The sequence below is a fragment of the Salmo salar genome, chromosome 05 (assembly GCF_965601325.2).
Source record: "Salmo salar chromosome 05, fSalSal1, whole genome shotgun sequence".
Classification (NCBI taxonomy): domain Eukaryota; kingdom Metazoa; phylum Chordata; class Actinopteri; order Salmoniformes; family Salmonidae; genus Salmo; species Salmo salar.
The window spans coordinates 40,391,356-40,407,491 of record NC_138295.1 but is presented as its reverse complement, the minus strand read 5'-3'; the positions used below and the strand labels follow the sequence as shown (position 1 = coordinate 40,407,491).

The 16,136-nt window shown below is 45.6% G+C and overlaps 1 protein-coding gene across 2 annotated transcripts in view; it reads right to left on the bottom strand.

The window, feature by feature from the left end:
- The window catches only part of LOC106604833 (A disintegrin and metalloproteinase with thrombospondin motifs 2), a 205,861-nt gene that overhangs the window by 135,791 nt on the left and 53,934 nt on the right, over nt 1–16,136 (bottom strand). The window lies entirely within an intron of this gene.

The window sequence follows — 16,136 nt, the reverse complement described above, 5'->3', positions numbered from 1 at the left end:
AGCAAGAGTAACAATATTGTTTCTAGTTTAGGTTTGTTACAATTGAAGTGTCCTGGCTCATCAGTTCAAAAGACTGACGATTGACTGAAGTGACCGTTATAGGTATTGTTGAAATTAACACTGACGAGATAGATAGAGAGAGAGAGAGAGAGAGAGAGAGGGAGAGAGAGAGAATGACACATGGTATCAGAGCCACCGTACCAGGAAATAAGTTTGTCCAGGTCGAAATCCTGCTCTAATATTCCCTGTCAGCTAATTCCCCCTAACCCGCTCCCCATTCTGACACACACACCACACACACACACACACACACACACACACACACACACACACACACACACGCACACACACGCACGCACGCACGCACGCACGCACGCACACACGCACACACACACACGCACACACACGCACACAGTGAAAAAACAGGCGCTTGCAAAATTGCCTGTCACTCTCTGTAATTCCATCTGTCTGTTTAGACAACTGGTAATTACCACGGCAACCGACTGCCGAGGAGCAAAACCATGGGGGAGAACTGAAGAGGAGGATTCTGGGGCTTTAGAGGGAAAAGAAAGAAAAGAAAAGGAGAAAAAGAGAGACACAAACACTGATATGCCTGATACGCTCGCTGTCACTCTCCCTCTTCTCTCTGACAGGTTGAAGAAGGGATGGTGAATGATCCTAACAGAGGAGTGTGAAGTGGGGGAGAGAGAAAATAGAGAAATTGTTGGTCGGCAAAGAGCTGGGGAAAGTTTTCACTGGATTGCGATGCAGCACTAAGTGTGATGTTATTCCACTGGTTTAGACTGAGAGCTGCACTGGAGCAAGCTAAGTCAGAAACACCACTACAGAGCTTAAAGGTATGCTATAGCAGTTCCTTGTTCAGCAGTGTTTCACAGCTACTTTAACTCCTATTGACTCTCCACTGTACACAACAGTGCAGTACACCTTTGGGCCTGTATCCACATAGCGTCTCAGGGTAGGAGTGCTGATCTAGTATCAGGTCCCCACCCGTCCATATAATCTTATTCATTAAGATCAGCACTCCTACACTGGGATTCTTTGTGAATACAGGCCCTGGACTACTGTACATACCACCCCATATAACTTTGGGTTAATATAGGTTAAATTCCCATTTTGGCCAGAGTCCTATGTGATACGTGGCTTTGACCAAAAGGGAAATAGAGTGTAATTTCAGATTCACCCCAAGCCTGTCATGGTTAATTCCTATCATTACATCATTATCTGACATTACAGTTACTGCAGGGGAGAATGACACTATTGCAGGATAACTCCGGTGCTGGGTAATGTCAGTAAATCAGCAGTACGATTATGATCCGTCAGTGCAGAGAAGCTGAGGTGTTTATACATCTTAAAAAGGGAATCATAAAGCCCGCACACAGTTCGCCTACTCCAAGATGTGTGTTAGTTGTATCATGAGCTAGCTACATCAATACATCAGAGGTATAGATACTGTATAACACGCCAATGAAAGTGAAGGCATTGGACTTCTATTCTACAGCAAAAGATAAGCCTTATTCTTCCTCTCGCTTTTTTTCTCTCTCTCGCTCTCTCCCTGTCAGTCTGAGGCTTTGGTCCCAGAAGGATGTCGACAAGCCAGTGACCTGCCCCCCCCCTCTCTCTCTCTCTCTCTCTCTCTATCTCTCTCTCTCTCTCTCTGCTCATCCCTCCGTTCTCTCTGAGCCGTGGTGCAGCATTACGATCGGAGCTGATGGATCTGTGCTGGTGCATGGCTTCCCGCTCCGGAATACCAAGCAGACAGGAGAGGAGAGCCGTGTCAAAGAAAAAGATGACATGTGGGAATGGGAGACATGGTTGGATCGATCAGAGAGAGGGAGGAGAGAGGGGGGGAGAGAGAGAGAGAGAACTGGACAACTCCAGTCTAAAAGAAGAGTGAATAAAACATCAAAGAGTCTCTATAGATTCCAGAGTGAGAGCATCATGTTCTTTCAGAAACAGGAACAAGGAAACAGGAATAAGGAGGAAAGTATGGAACAGTGGGAGTTTATGGGAGTTTATTGGACACTGACTGCCCATAACAACTGTCTGGAATAGTCTCCCTTCTTCTCAATATCAGATAACAAAACTATACCTAAAACCATAACCATGAACAAACAGGAAAATATAACCATGAACGAAAAGATTTGCCATGGGTCCTCAGATCCTCAAAAGGTTCTACAGCTGCATCATCGAGAGCATCCTGACTGGTTGCATCACTGCCTGGTATGTCAATAGCTTAGCCTCCGACCGCAAGGCACTACAGAGGGTAGTGCACACGGCCCAGTACATCACTTGGGCCAAGCTTCCTGCCATCCAGGAGCTCTATACCAGGCGGTGTCAGAGGAAGGCCCTAAAAGTTGTCAAAGACTCCAGCCACCCAAGTCATAGACTGTTCTCTCTGCTACCGCACGGCAAGCGGTACCGGAGCGCCAAGTCTAGGTCCAAGAGGCTTCTAAACAGCTTCTACCCCCAAGCCATAAGACTCCTGAACATCTAATCAATTGCCCCCCCCCATTTTACGACACACTGCTACTCTCTGTTATTATTTATGCATAGTCATATTACCTCAATTAACCGGTGTTCCCGCAAATTGACTCCGTACTGGTACCCCTGTATATAGTCTCGCTATTGTTATTTTACTGCTGCTCTTTAACTACTTGTTACTGTTATTTCTTACTCTTATTCATATTTTTTTAAACTGCATTGTTGGTTAGGGGCTTATAAGTCAGCATTTCACTGTGGGGTCTACACCTGTTGTATTCGGTGCATGTGACTAATAAAATGTGATTTGATTTGAAATGAACAAAGAGAGACTTAGAGAAATTTAGGGAAGATGAAAGATAACCATTTAAGGTTAGAGAACACCACTGGGAAAATCCCTTTCCTGATAGTGTGCACTGTCTCTAACTTACCCACACCAGCTATTTATTACAGTCACTATATCACAGTCAATGAAATGGAATGGAAAATACATAAAAAGCGGAGGAAAGCATGAAAACACCCACTATAACAAGTAGGATTTATCTAAACCATACACTTCTATTTCTATCTGTCTCTTGCCTTAAAGCTACCTTTGGAAACACACACACGCGCACACACACACACACACACACACACACACACACACACACACACACACACACACACACACACACACACACACACACACACACACACACACACACACACACACACACACACACACTAAACGTAGCACTCTAAAACTGTAGGCTATTATTGCCTTTCTGGTCATTGAAACCCTGACACAAACCACAGCCCTCCTGGGGCCTTGGAGTCATCATCTCAGAGCTCTAAATATGGCCCACACAACCAAGAGCTTCTCTTACAAGTGAGGAGGCTCTGTCTGCGTCCCAAATGGTACCAGATTCCCTATATAGTGCACACATTTTTACCAAGGCCAATAAGGCTCTGGTCAAAATTAGTGCACTATGTAAGGAATAGGATGCCATTTGGGCTGCAGTCTATGTTTTTATGGACATACTGGGACTATATAAAGCCCTTGTACTGTGAGTAGTTTGAAACGTGAGAGGAGTCTAAGTGTCCTGGACAAGAGTAACAGTAGAACAGTAGAACAGTAGGGGGTGTTACGGAGGATACTGTGTCCACGGATCAAAGAGATACCGCCATACTATACCATACCACTCATGACAGCCAAGCTCACTCATGAAAGAGAGAGAAAGAGGGAGATAGAGAGAAACAGATAGACAGAGGGAAGTGGGGAAGGGGGAGCAAGAGAGAGACAGGGGTGAGAGGGGAGAGAGAGAAGGGGGAGATATTGGGGGGGAGAGAGTGGGGGGGGAGAGAGAGGGGGGAGAGATAGAAAGGGGGAGATAGAGGGAGGGAGGGGAGAGAGGAGAGACAGAGAGGGTGGGTGCAAAGAAAGAGAGAATTAATTAATGTTAAGTATTAAAACAGATTAATTAAGTTAATTAAATTGTTTGCTTAATTTCCAGCAGGGAGAAGAGATCGCCAAATTAAGTAAATCTGGGATATGCTAGAGGAGGATGAGGACTAGGCATATAATAAAGCCTTTACTTATAACACATGGCAAACAGGAATTATCAAACATAAACACAACCTTTCGCGCACACACACACACACACGCACACAGACATGCACACATGCACACACACACACACACACACTCCAGGTCTACAGTACAGTGGCTCCATTGGAGCATGGTATTGTGCTCCCCTGTCTGTCCTCTGTTCCCTCTGCAGTCCTGTGCTGTGCTGACCTCAGGTTTGGTTCTGGTGGCAGATGCCACTGTGATTTAGGCCCTGGGGGACTTAGTGATGCAACCCTGGCCCTGTCACCCTGTCCCGCTCATTACACAGAGTGGTCTCTTAACACAGGCCGACGCTCCAGGACACAGACACAGGAGCTCACGTACACACACACACACACACACACACACACACACACACACACACACAGACACACACACACACACACACACACAGACACACACACACACACACACACACACACACACACACACACACACACACACACACACACACACACACACACACAGGGACCCAGAAAACAGAGGATGTCCTTAGGACATTAGGCGACGTTCCCATAAGCTCCATTTAAAGGTTTTGGCAAAACGTTATCCCACTGACATTTTGAGAACGTTCTAGAAACATTAAAACATGACGTTAACCTCAGGACCATAAGAGGACATTAAGTACAGGTCCCGGTTTGGTCGCAATATAATGGCATAATAAGTTATTTTGATGTCCATTAGTGAATGCTACGAAAAAGTTCCTATTTGGTTCAGATAGGACGTTATCAATGGGACATTCAATGACCACAAGAGGACCTTTCATTATGGTCAAGAGGACGTCACATGATGGTCCCAAGGGAACGTTTTCTGGTGGACCCTTGCCTAGTTCCTTGTAAGTTACTAGGACGTAAGTGAGGACCATATCAGGACCTAGTCTAGTCCAAACAATGGCTTACTGCATCCCCCTCCCACTAAAAACTAAAAGACACAAAATAGAGAAGAAAGTGAAGACAGAAGAGAGAGAAGAGAGGATAAAGCAGCCTGGGTGGAACATAAGGGGAATTCCACGATAACAGTGATGCTGAGACTGAGATGACTGACACTTAACCGAAACCGGCTACGCGCGTGCGCCATCGTGCATAAATTGATTTTGTCCCCCCACACCAAACACGATCACGACACGCAGGTTAAAATATAAAAAAAAACTCTGAACCAATTATATTCATTCGGGGACGAATGAATATAATTGGTCGAAAAGCATTAAACATTTATGGCAATTTAGCTAGTTAGCTTGCACTTGCTAGCCTATTTGTCCCATTTAGCTAGCTTGCTGTTGCTAGCTAATTTGTCCTGGGATATAAACATTGAGTTGTTATTTTACCTGAAATGCACAAGGTCCTCTACTCCGCCAATTAATCCACACATAAAACGGTCAACCGAATCGTTTCTAGTCATCTCTCTTCCTTCCAGGCTTTTTCTTCTCTTGACTTTATATTGCGATTGGCAACTTTCATAAATTAGGTGCATAACCGCCACTGACCTCGTTCGTCTTTCAGTCACCCGTGTGGGTATAACCAATGAGGAGATGGCACGTGGGTACCTGCTTCTATAAACCAATGAGGAGATGGGAGAGGCAGGACTTGCAGCGCGATCTGTGTCAGAAATACAACTGATTTCTATTTTAGCCCTTGGCAATGCAGACGCTCGTTAGCACACGCAAGCAGTGTGGGTGCAATAATTGAAGAACATAGACTTCTAAATTTATTTTGCAACGCACGCGACGCAAGCGGTGTAGTCAACCTGTGAGACGTCATTCTGTTACCAAACTTTGCATCTGTACTGTTCTTCAAGTAAATGTGTTTTTGTAAAAATGTCTGTGGCCATTTTATACTGTTAAATGTATTCCTTGTGCATAGAGTTAAATGGTTTGTTTAACTTTAGAATCATTGGTTTTTGTTTGACATACATTTTAAATAAAAAAATCGGAGTCTCAGCATCACTCTGTTACCGTGGAATTGGCCATAAATATTAGTGGTGTAAGTAGGTGCACTATATAGGGAATAGGCTTCCATTTGGGACACATCCCATGTGTCTCTTCATCTCTCTCTGACCCTCTCCATAGCAGGCTTTAGTCACAGTTCCAGTAATACACAGAGCACTTCCTCTAGTTTAGAGGTCATCACCACAGGTTGACCCCAGGTCACATGCTCTGAACTACACTAGCTCAACCTGCATCTGGGGACTCCTCCGTTCTTACCCCTCCCTTCCTCCTCCTCCTCGTCAACTCCTCCCTACTTGCACATGCTTCTTCCTCCTTCTTTCTCATTTGCCACCATCTCTCTCTCCCTCCATCTCCATCCTCCCCTCCCCCGGTTCCCTCCTCCTTCTCTCTCCTCCCTCCTCCCTCCCCTGTTTCCTCTAACATTGACTGAGTAAGACACTCCTTCATTATGTTATTTCCAGGTGCAGAGGAAGGACTGGTAGACTGCTTCCTTTTCTCTTCATAGTGCACTATTTTTCACCAGAAACATATGGGGCTTAGTGTACTATAGTGGGAACAGGGCGCCATTTGGGACTCACCCACTAGTAGTGTTCCTTAGATAAACATCCAGAGGTTAGCATTTAAGAATAGCGGCTAGCCTCTTTAGTGTGACGCCCTGGTAGGACCGTTTTCCATCAGGGTGTGGTTGTGTTGACATAGAGGGAGAACGGTGTAGGTGAGACAGTACTCAAGGAAGGCAGACCATCTGGGGATGAAACCACACATCCTCTCCCTCTCCCTCTCCCCTCTCTCTCTCTCTCTTTCTCGCTCTCTCTTCATCCCATTCATTACCTCTGGTTTCTGACTAAACATCTCAGTCTATGGGTGTTTTGAATCAGAAAGAGACAGAGACAGAGAAAGAGAGAGAGGGGGAGGAGGGTGGAAACAGGAGAAAAGACAAGTGGTATGAAAGATGAGACAGGTAATTGTAAGTCATTGAGGAGAAATTGATGAGGGAAAATGGTTTAAATGTGAGGCACACAGTACTGTAGAGAGAGGTTGACCGTAGACAGAGCCACGTGAGACTGTGAAAGGGAATAGAACTGGAGAGGCAGAGAAAGAGGGAGATAGAGAAAAACATTGAAGGTAAAAAGAGGAGAAAGAGAGAGAGATGGAAGGAAGGTATAACTGTAAGGTAAAGTCGCATTCCATGGTCAGTCAGCAAATCTGGAATGTGGCTCCGTCCTCCTTGGTATGTTCCTCTGGTGTTCTCCTGGCATTCAACTAGCGTTCCGGCATCGTTCCCGGCCAGCCAGATGTTCTCCTGGCCCAGCGGACACTGAGGAGTCAAGACAAGTGTGAGTGTGTGTGTGTGTGTGTGTGTGTGTGTGTGTGTGTGTGTGTGTGTGTGTGTGTGTGTGTGTGTGTGTGTGTGTGTGTGTGTGTGTGTGTGTGTGTGTGTGGTGTGTGTGTGTGTGTGTGTGTGTGTGTGTGTGCGTGCGTGCATCTGTGTCTTTGTCTGTGTCTGTGTGTGGGAGTATTTCTAGGATCTAAAATTCCTGTCTTTCCTTTCCTATCTGCAGTGAGTTTAGGACCTAGCCTACACACATCTAGGATTGTTTAAAGTTTCCCATCATTTTACACCTCTTTTTCCCCTCCCTTTTCTTTTTTTTTTGTACAGTCCTACTGTTTTGAACGGCCCGGTGGAAAGTCCTTAGTTGATCCAAGACTTAACAACGCTGGCTTCAGCCTGACAGAGCAGATATGTCTGCTGAGGCAGTCTAGCATTAATCACTCCCCGGGGGTGAGGGAGGGAGGGAGGGGGGAGGGAGGGAGGGAGGGAGGGAGGGAGGGAGGGGGAGGGAGGGAGGGAGGGAGGGAGGGAGGGAGGGAGGGAGGGAGGGAGGGAGGGATGGATGGATGGATATGCTGTAGGGAAAGAATAAGAGAGATGCGGAAAGGAGACCAAGAAATAAATAGAATGTGAGCGATAGAGGTGTATGCATAGTCAAAAAGTATTTGAGAAACTGTCAACATCCTTCTCAACTCACTGTTCATCCCTCAGACACATTCACAAGGTGAAAATACAAAAACACAAGAACAAACATTTGCTTCTAACATGAACTATATCCCTGTAGACCTTCCCCTAAAGCATTGTCACTTACTGTAAGAATATACAGCTATATGTGACAATCCACATGAGACTGCATGACGAGCCTGGCCTTAATGTCAATGGAATATAAACTATCTGATTATAATAAAACAGCCTCTTACTATGAGCATATATGGAAAAGTGACAATGCAGGAGAAAGGTATTTAAATAGAATAGAGTAGCTAGCTGCAGTAGGGTGAAACAGCATGCTACTCTCCTGTATAGTTACAGTGGTTCCTCTATCTCCAGTATTGTGAGCTAGGCAGTGGGTCCCGGTCAAACGTAGTGCACTACACAGGGAATAGGGTGCCATTTGGGACATGACCAATGTCTCCGGGGTGTCAGAGCGAAGGTAGAGTTAATATTAGGTAGTGCAGATGATTAGATGAGGGATGACATTCACTACAGACACTGGGTAGAAGAGGGTTTATGGAGGTATATGAAGAGGACAGTATACGAGGGGGTTGTGAAAGAAGGGGATACAGAGGCATAGAAAGAAGAAGCTGGTGTGTGTGCGTGTGTGTGTGTGTGTGTGTGTGTGTGTGTGTGTGTGTGTGTGTGTGTGTGTGTGTGCGTGTATTTGTGTGTGTGTGTGTGTGTGTGTGTGTGTGTGTGTGTGTGTGTGTGTGTGTGTGTGTGTGTGTGTGTGTGTGTGTGCGTGTGTGTTCTGAGCCGTATCCCTATCCCCGCTAACACACCATTCCTAACATGGAATACTAACTGGCCACGGACGGAGATTCATCAAATCTTCTTACACCGAATGCACACGGGTACCATTGATAAGTTTCAAATAAAATAAAATACAATTTTAGGTGTCGACCTTACAGGTGTAGACCTTACAGTGAAATGCTTACTTACAAGCCCTTAACCAACAATGCAGTTTTAAGAAAAATAAATAAATAAAAAGTAACAAATAATTAAAGAGCAGCAGTAAAATAACAGTAGTGAGGCAATATACAGGGGGGTTCCGGTACAGAGTCAATGTGTGGGGGCACCGGTTAGTCGAGGTAATTGAGGTAATATGTACATGTAGGTAGAGTTATTAAAGTGACTATGAATAGATAATAACAGAGAGTAGCAGCACTGCAAATAGTCTACGTTGGATTAGATGTTCTGGAGTCTTATTGCTTGGGGGTAGAAGCTGTTAAGAAGCCTCTTGGACCTAGACGTGGCGCTCTGGTACCGCTTGCCGTGCTGTAGCAGAGAGAACAGTCCATGACTAGGGTGGCTGCAGTCTTTGAGGAATTTGGGCCTTCCTCTGACACCACCTGGTATAGAGGTCCTGGACGGCAGGAAGCTTGGCCCCGGTGTTATACTGGGCCGTACACACTAACCTCTGTAGTGCCTTGCAGTCAGAGGCCAAGAAGTTGCCATACTAGGCAGTGATTCAAGCTGTAGAACCTTTTGAGGATCTGAGGACCCATGCCAAATCTTTTCAGTCTCCTGAGGGGGAATAGGTTTTGTCGTGCACTCTTCAGGACTGTCTTGGTGTGCTTGGACCATGTTAGTTTGTTGGTGATGTGGACACCAAGGAACTTGAAGCTCTTAACCTGCTCCACTACAGCCCCGTCGATGAAAATGTGGGCGTGCTCAGTCCTCCTCAGTCCTTCCTGTAGTCCACAATCATCTCCTTTGTCTTGATCACGTTGAGGGAGAGTATGTTGTCCTTGCACCACACGGTCAGGTCTCTGACCTCCTCCCTATAGGCTGTCTCGTCGTTGTTGGTGATCAGGCCTACCACTGTTGTGTCATCGGCAAACTTAATGATGGTGTTGGAGTCGTGCCTAGCCATGCAGTCCTGAGTGAACAAGGAGTACAGGAGGGGACTGAGCACACACCCCTGAGGGGCCCCCGTGTTGAGGATCAGCGTGGCGGATGTGTTGTTAACTAACCTTACCACCAGGGGGCAGCCTGTTAGGAACTCCAGGATACAGTTTCTTAGCTTAGTGATGAGCGTTGAGGGCACAATGGTGTTGAAAGCTGAGCTGTAGTCAATGAATAGCATTCTCAAATAGGTGTTCCTTTTGTCCAGGTGGGAAAGGGCAGTGCGGAGTGCAAGAGAGAATGCATCCTCTGTGGATCTGTTGGGGCAGTAAGCAAATTGGACTGGGTCTAAGGTTTCTGGGATAATGGTGTTGATGTGAGCCATGACAGCCTTTCAAAGCACTTTATGGCTACAGACGTAAGTGCTACGGGTCAGGAGTCATTTAGGCAGGTTACCTTAGTTTTCTTGGGCACAGGGACTATGGTGGTCTGTATTACAGACTTAGAAAGGGAGAGGTTCAAAATGTCAGTGAAGACACTTGCCAGTTGGTCAGCGCATGCTCGGAGTACATGTTCTGGTAATCCGTCTGGCCCTGCGGCCTTGTGAATGTTGACCTGTTTAAAGGTCTTACTCACATCGGCTACGGAGAGCGTGATCACACAGTCGTCCGGAACAGCTGATGCTTTCATGCATGTTTCAGTGTTACTTGCCTCGAAACGAGCATATAAGTAATTTAGATGGTCTGGTAGGCTTGTGTCACTGGGCAGCTCTCGCCTGTGCTTCCCTTTGTAGTCTGTAATAGTTTGCTAGCCCTGCAAGATCCAATGAGCATCGGAGCCGGTGTAGTACAATTAGATCTTAGTCCTGTATTGATGCTTTGCCTGATTGATGGTTTGTCGGAGGGCATAGCAGGATTTCTTATAAGCTTCCTGGTTAGACTCCCGCTCCTTGAAAGCGGCAGCTCTACCCTTTAGCTCAGTGCGGATGTTTCCTGTAATCCATGGATTCTGGTTGGGGTATGTACGTAGAGTCACTGTGGGGACAACATCACCGATGCACTTATTGATGAAGCCAGTGACTGATGTGGTGTACTCCTCAATGCCATCGGAAGAATCCCGGAACATATTCTAGTCTGTGCTAGCAAAACAGTCCTGTAGCTTAGCATCTGCTTCATTTTTATTGACCTAGTCACTGGTGCTTCCTGCTTTAATTTTTGCTTGTAAGCAGGAATCCTGAGGATAGAATTATGGTTAGATTTGCCAAATGGAGGGTGAGGGAGAGCTTTGTATGCGTCTCTGTTTGTGTAGTAAAGGTGGTCTAGAGTTTCTTCCCTATGGTTGCACATTTAACATGCTGGTAGAGATTAGGTAAAACTGATTTAAGTTTGCCTGCATTAAAGTACCCGGCCACTAGGAGCGCCGCCTCTGGATGAGCGTTTTCCTGTTTGCTTATGGTCGTATACAGCTCATTGAGTGTGGTCTTAGTGCCAGCAACGGTTGGCGGTGGTAAATAGACAGCTACGAATAATATAGCTGAAAACTCTCTAGGTAGATATTGTGGTCTACAGCTTATCATGAGATACTCGACCTCAGGCGAGCAAGACCTCAAGACTTCCTTAGATATCGTGCACCAGCTGTTGTTTACAAATATACATATATCGCCACCCCTTGTCTTACCAGAGGCTGCTGTTCTATCCTGCCGATAGTGTGTATAACCCGTCAACTGTATGTTATTCGGTGAAACAAGATATTACAGTTTTTAATGTCCCTTTGGTAGGATATACATGCTTGTAGTTCGTCTAATTATTATCCAGTGATTGGCCAATAGTACCGGTGGCAAAGGCAGATTAGCCACTCGTCGCTGGATCCTCACAAGGCACCCTGATCTCCTTCCGTGAAACCTCCGTCTCTTTCTCCTGCGAATGATGAGGATGAGGGCTTGTTCGGGTGTCTGGAGTAAATCCCTCTCGTCCGACTCATTAAAGGAAAATTCCTTGTCCAGTTCAAGGTGAGTAATCACTGTTCTGATGTCCAGAAGCTCTTTTCGGTCATAAGAGACAGAAGAAGCAACATTATGTACAAAATAAGTTACAACCAATGCGAAAAAAAACAAAAATAGCACGTTTTGTTAAGAGCCCATAAAACGGCAGCCATCCCCACCGGCGCCATCTGCGTGTGTGTGTGTGTGTGTGTGTGTGTGTGTGTGTGTGTGTGTGTGTGTGTGTGTGTGTGTGTGTGTGTGTGTGTGTGTGTGTGTGTGTGTGTGTGTGTGTGTGTGTGTGTGTGTGTGTGTGTGTGTGTGTGTGTGTGTGTATGTTGATAGATGACCCTGATTAGCTGGGACTGACTGTTTAGCGATTGCAATCTAACTGCGGTGGAAAGGCAGTTCACTGAACAGTGATATCAAAAGCAGAGAGTGATTCATACCGCTGCATTCTAATGGCTGAAAAACCAATCACTCCTCTCAGATCAGCAACATGGGTGGGAGGATCCCAAAGCCACTGTGTGTTTGTGTGTGTGTGTGTGTGTGTGTGTGTGTGTGTGTGTGAGTGTGTGTGTGTTTGAGAGGTGTGTGTGTTTTCTTTGGTGCTCATACAATTGATGACCCTGACTCTGAGAACTCTGGATAAAAAGAGTACACACCTAGAACCAGGCTCCTGCCCTAGAACATCCCCACCGTCTATTTTTCTCTCTCTCTCTCTCTCTCTCCCTCTCTCTCTCTCTCTCTGTATCTTTCTCTCCCTCACCCAAATGACCCCACCCTCCTGACTTGCACACTGACACACTGACTTTCACACCGACCCATCCCCATCCTTATCTTTACTCTATCTATCTCCACATCTATTAGGCATACCTGTAACCTAGCAACAGAGCGGAACTAAGGCCATCCCCCACCTGCTCCCTCAGTTGACAGCCAGAGCTAACTGCCAATCAGATTGTCTTGGTGATGGACCGACAACCAATCAGAGGATTAGAGAAAGAGAGATGTGACAATGTCCCTTGCTCCCCACCCTTGCGGGCCCTGATACCGACCTGGGAACATAAATAGACACATGCACGCATCCACATACAGGTACACGCACACAAACGAACGAACGAACGCACTGCACGCACACAGACATATTTCCCACGCTTGAAGCCGCAAGAAGACAGGAGCATGCTTCACTTGCCTGTTGATTTTTATATAAACTGCTGCTTTTGTTAGCAGACTGAGGGAAGGCTACCTATAGTATTACCACACACACACACACACACACACACACACACACACACACACACACACACACACACACACACACACACACACACACACACACACACACACACACACACACACACACACACACACACACACACACACACACACACACACACACACACACACACACACTGCTCATATATTCACATAATACCCATCCAGACAATTCCTCCATATTCATCTGCACACAACAATCAGACAATACACCTAACTCAACCACTTAACCAGAATACAATGGTGTTTAACTCATCTAAAGGCTCACACACACATGCACACACACACCCTGAAAATGTAGTTTATCGCTACACTAAAGTTACCCTTAATATTGTTTAGTTACTTGAAATGTCATGGACTACAACTTGCAAGAAGGGAAAGGGAGATACCTAGTCTGTTGCACAACTGGATGCATTCAACCGAAATGTGTCTTCCGCATTTAACCCAACCCCTCTGAATCAGAGAGGTGCGGGGGGCTGCCTTAAATCGACGTCCACGTCATCGGCGCCCGGGGAGCAGTTGTTGGGGGTTAAATGTCTTGCTCAAGGGCAGATCACTCTGGAACAACATGTTAACATAATGTTTAAAGTAGCCTATTAAAGACAAAAAATATGTTTCAAGTGACAATTAGGCAGGTCTGATGCGGAAAAAGAAAGGAAATTCTTGCACACTTCACCCATATTTTCATTTCTTTTTTATAAAAAAGAAGTGTGTAGTTCCAGTAGTTAGCTACACCGCTACATGGTAACAAAAAAAGTTATTAACAACTGAAAACTCCACCAAGATTTGAATTTAGTTCAACTACCACCAAGCTTCTGCAAAAGGTAATTAAATTACAATTTGAACTACATGTAGTTGAACACACGCACACGCTCACACACACACACACACACACACACACACACACACACACACACACACACACACACACACACACACACACACACACACACACACACACACACACACACACACACACACACACACACACACACAGAGAGAGAGAGAGAGATGGGGTTGAGATAATATATGTCCTGATAGGCTTGTACGACCATGATATCTGATCCTTCAGTCTCGTCTCCTCTGACTGGAGTCTCTCTAGAAGAAGACAGAGCTGGCGGTCTTCATTTAATACTACACCCCTAACCAGTCATCCTAACCACCTCCCTCCAGCTGAGAAAACATGCCCTGAAACTGTTTCCATGTTATCCCTCTCTCTTCTCCTCTGTGATATCTATCAATGCTTCTATTTTTCTCCATTTATCCATCTCTCTCTTCATCTCTTCGTCTCTCCATATGGGAGTGTGGAAGAGGTGTGAGGGTGTAGCATACTGCCATGTGTTTCTGCTTTTATGGCACCAGGACCTGTTGTGTGTGTGTGTGTGTGTGTATGTGTCGGTGTCGGTGTGTCACTGTGTGCCCCCTCCTCGCGCTCTCTTTCTCTTTCTCACTGTCCCCCTCTTTTTCCCTCTCTTTATCTCCATCTCTCTCTGTCTCTCACTCTTTTTCCCCTCTATGTATCTCTCTCTCTGTCTCCCTCCCTCTCACCCCACTCTCTCTCTCTTTCACATATTCTCTCCATACAGCCAGCGTCGAGGCCTGTGATCTTTAGATGAGAGAATTCCTGACTCCTGCCTGCACCGTATTCATATGTTTATTTTCCCACTCTTCCTCTCTATTTTCCCCTATCCCTCTACCCCTCTCACTGCACCCCACCCCACCCCCTCTTGTCTTTTTAAATTCCATTTCTCTATTTTCACTAGATTCTGTCAAAACACAGCAAAGGGGACCTGGTATACCTTTGAATTGTAAGCTGTTTCTCTCTCTCTCTATATATATATATATATCTTTCTATGTACAGCATGTCTCTCTCTCTGTTTTCACAGCTTCTGAAGAGAGAGATTAAAGTGGGTAAATTAGAGAATAAATTAGTCTCCGGTTGGAAAGGGGGAAGTTGAGAGAAAGAGCATCGGTAGAAAGAGAGCAGAGGAGAGAGAAACATCTCTTCTGTCTACAGTAGTTTACACATCTGCCACTACAAATATCATCCATTTTACACCAACCATGAGAATATGGAAATATGATACAAGGTTGTTATTGAATGAAAGCTAGAGTGCAGAGCAGACCACCCAACTAAACACCAGACTTCACAGTAACCACCAAGAACTCACTTTCACCTGTAGCAATCTTACTGAGACCAAGCATAGACAGGAAAGCTCCAGCTTTATCATTTTTTACTACCAACATTTTTATGTGAAGAATTCCAGTTGGCTGATAAATTACAGGAATGGAATTCAGGCTCTTCCCAGAATAAAAGAGTGTCACTGACAGTGGGTTTGAGGAGGTGAGGAGGAGGGAGGAGAGGGATTGGAGAGACAATGGGAGTGTCGGTCGGTGAGCTGAGAGACAGAGAGCCTCTTTGTTCCCTGCTCTCATCCCCGCTTTGAGGAGGGAGATATGACAGCATGGGGATTGTAGTGTGTGTGTGAGTGCGTGCGTGAGAGACAGAGAGAGACAGAGAGAGAGAGGGAGAGAAAGAGAGAGAGAGAGAGAGAGAGAGAGAGAGAGAGAGTAGCAGTTAGCAGTTAGCAGTTATACTATGAAGGTTTGGCTTGGAGAGGTTTGCATCTGTTCACAGACAGCTGTTGTGTTGTGCATTAAAGTCCACAAGCGAAAGGAAAAGGTGAGAGGAGGAGAGCACATAGATACGAGAAGGATTTATACAACGAGCAAAGTGATGATGCTGTATGTGGCTGCTATGAAAGTGAACTGTGTGTATGGGTGATCAGGGATATATTCATTCCGCTGATTCTGTTGCAAAATGTTTCTTAAACAGGAGCAAACGGAACAAAACTGGAAGGGACCTACCTGAATTTGTCCAACAGAAACTCACGTTTTAGTTGCAAAACAGAACATTGCATCTGTTTGGATTAAT